Source organism: Eriocheir sinensis, unplaced genomic scaffold (assembly GCF_024679095.1).
Source record: "Eriocheir sinensis breed Jianghai 21 unplaced genomic scaffold, ASM2467909v1 Scaffold288, whole genome shotgun sequence".
Classification (NCBI taxonomy): Eukaryota; Metazoa; Arthropoda; class Malacostraca; order Decapoda; family Varunidae; genus Eriocheir; species Eriocheir sinensis.
In genome coordinates, this window is record NW_026111596.1 from 450,561 (window position 1) to 453,697 (window position 3,137).

The 3,137-nt window shown below is 40.7% G+C and overlaps 1 long non-coding RNA gene across 2 annotated transcripts in view; it reads right to left on the bottom strand.

Moving 5' to 3' along the window:
• LOC126991474 (uncharacterized) overlaps nt 1–2,534 on the bottom strand; it is a 25,190-nt gene extending 22,656 nt beyond the window's left edge. For both annotated transcript variants that reach the window (XR_007745541.1, XR_007745540.1), the window contains exon 1: nt 2,223–2,534. This is a non-coding gene — a long non-coding RNA (uncharacterized LOC126991474). The remainder of the gene's footprint in view (nt 1–2,222) is intronic.
• Between the last annotated feature and the right edge of the window lie 603 nt (nt 2,535–3,137).

The following is a 3,137-nucleotide window of genomic DNA, read 5'->3' on the forward strand; positions in this document are numbered from 1 at the left end:
GAAATGTGATTCTGTATTATGACGGGGAGAGTGGCAGGCGACGCGAGACGCGTATGGGACCTGTAAGGTCGACCTTTGCCGCTATATTACCACCTTTAATGACCGTTTAGTGCTTGACCATGGACAGTGTAGAGTGGCTGAGTAACTATTGTATGTTCAGCACCTGACCACTGGAGCTGCTGAATTGAATAAGAGCAGGTGATCTATTTTGAGAAACATTCATTGACGACGTAGGCTCACATAGCCTATTCATGTTATCCGTATAATATTTTCTGACCAAATTTCTGAAAATTATGATTGATAGACTTCACTTTCTTTTAATGTAGTACTTTTTTTCTATAGCGTGTGTCATTTCTTGAATTCACGCAGGCTTGGGATTTGTCCCTTTCCATTCTTTACATATTTCCTCCTTGGTCACAAAACGCCAGAAAACGCTTCTCGTACGTACTCTATCCGGTGTAGGAAAGTCACCACTGACTCGGCTGATGCCCCGGATAATTCAGTTAATCAAGTAGGTAAATAATGAAATAATGATTAAGAATAATTACTGCAAAACACGTTAGGTGAAGAATCAGCAGCCAAGCCTAATCTAAAGGAATAAGTGACCCAGGTTTTCTCATGAGTTTGGAAGTGCTCACCTCAGTTCTAAGTGTCACTAAACCCTTGCCAGAGAAGCTGCAGGGGTCACAACAAGAACTGATGGGTGCTCTTGGAAGTGTACAGAGCTGCATAGATGCATTTCAGTTCCTATCGTGATGGAAATAAGTTCAACCAACTTTTTGCCCAAGCTGAGGAAAGGCACGGAGATATCATCCAGAAGCCTTGAACAATCAGTGGTCATCAGAAACATAATTAAGGCTAACCCCCCAACAGCAACTCCATAGGAGTACTATCGAAGAGCTATTTTTCTCCCATTTTCGGACACTGCTATAGCACAACTCAGGGAAAGGTTTGCATCTAAACACATTAGGAGTCTTTTGTTGGAAAATCTTGTTCCCTCTCTTTCAGTTGATAATGATTTTTGTGAACTGAAGTTGAATTTTATGGAAAATTTCTTGATGGAGATGTTTTAGACCCTTCTTTTCTTGTATTAAATCAACTCTTTTATCACTCATTAATTACTCCATAAATGATCTCACCGTCTCGTATCCCTGGTATCCGGCTTAAGTTGTTATTGGAGACTGGTGTTCGGGGATAAACAAGGGAAAAAGAAAATATACATTTATTTAAAATTAAATGAAAGTAATTGCCTTACGCAATATTCTTTGCTCAGACGATCATAACACTGGCATATTCAGCAATGGATGCAGCATATGACAAACGACATGTCTTAAACATAATATTACAATATGTGCTCAGTTGTTGCCAATAATAATAACACTCGTCGTTCCACAAGCAGTGGTTTGTATCTCTCTGCTTACATCACAATCATTATGTACTCTCTTCACAAAATCCTACTACACATTCCTATAGTATAATCTACTACAAGTCACGGAAGCACCAAATACCACACCCAGTGGTTTTACCTTTGCTTTACATCGCAAACAAATAATCACAATCCTGTCCCACTCACAATCCTACTTCACATCTCCTACATTATAATCTCCAGGACAATACAGTCGGTTTCCCTTAGATTCTCGAATTTCTACTCACGATTAAGATCACAACAGCCATCCTCGGCTGAGTGAGTAGCAGGTCTGCTTGAGGCGAGAACCAAGCTCGGTCTACCTATACCACTGATTTCTAGGCCACATTTTTCTTTGCTTTAGGCGGACTTACATCCTTGACACGCCCTTAATTTTCTACATAACCAATGGCCAATACTTCCTGCCACACCCATCTGCTCGCTCATTATGTTATATTGTTTTACTTCTCCTGCTATTCTTGAGTCAGTCTTAAGACACTCCCTCAGTGATTTTTCTGTTAAATTATTGGCTCATAACATGTCGCCACGACTGACGTCACGGGTCAGAGTCTTTTTCAATGGTTGTTCACACTTTCTGACCACGCCTACTGGGTATCTGTTTTCTGTATTTGAGTCTGGGTATCTGCTTTCCTTTACCCTCGTTGTTTCCCTTCTTTGGTACTTGAGATGTTTACACTTATATATATGTCACCCTTTTTGTTAGTGTTTGTCATAAGAACATAAGAACATAAGAACGCAGGAGTCTGCAAGAGGCCGGTAGGCCTGTACGAGGCAGCTCCTTTGTATCTAACCCCACCTAATATCGCTGTCCATGAATTTATCTAGTCTATTTTTGAATGTGACAATTGTATTGGCACTCACCACATGACTGCTAAGCCTATTCCACTCATCCACCACCCTGTTAGTAAACCAATTTTTGCCTATGTCCCTGTTGAATCTGAATTTATCCAGTTTAAACCCGTTACTTCGTGTCCTACCCGATTCTCTTACCAATAAAACCTTATGAATGTCTCCCTTATTAAAGCCCTTCATCCATTTATAAACCTCGATCATGTCTCCACGCACCCTTCGCCTTTCTAGAGAATGCAAGTTTAACTGTTTGAGTCTTTCCTCGTATGGCAAGTTCTCAACCCTGAATCATCTTAGTCATCCTCCTCTGCACCGATTCTAACATTTTGATATCCATTCTATAGTAGGGTGACCAGAACTGAACCGCATAGTCAAGATGAGGTCTAACTAATGCTAAATATAGTTTGAGGAAGACTTCAGCTTCTGTTGCTTACGCTCCTTGAAATAAATCCCAGTACCCTATTAGCTCGATTTCTAGCTTGAATGCATTGTGCCCTTGGACGGAGATCAGAGCTCACTAAGACCCCTAAATCCCTCTCGCACCCAGACCTACTTATGAGAGTGTCATTTAAGCAATAGTTATGTGAGGGGTTGTTCCTACCTACACTCAGAATACTGCACTTCCCTACATTGAACTCCATCTGCCATTTATCCGCCCAGTCATATAATCTGTTGAGTTCACCTTGGAGAATACTAGCGTCCTGATCCGACTCAATTACTCTACCGATCTTGGTATCATCTGCAAATTTACTAACATCACTACTAATTCCTGTATCTAAGTCATTGATATAAATAATAAACAAAAGTGGACCTAATACCAAACCTTGTGTGACCCCTCAAACACATCCCCAGTCAGATCTTT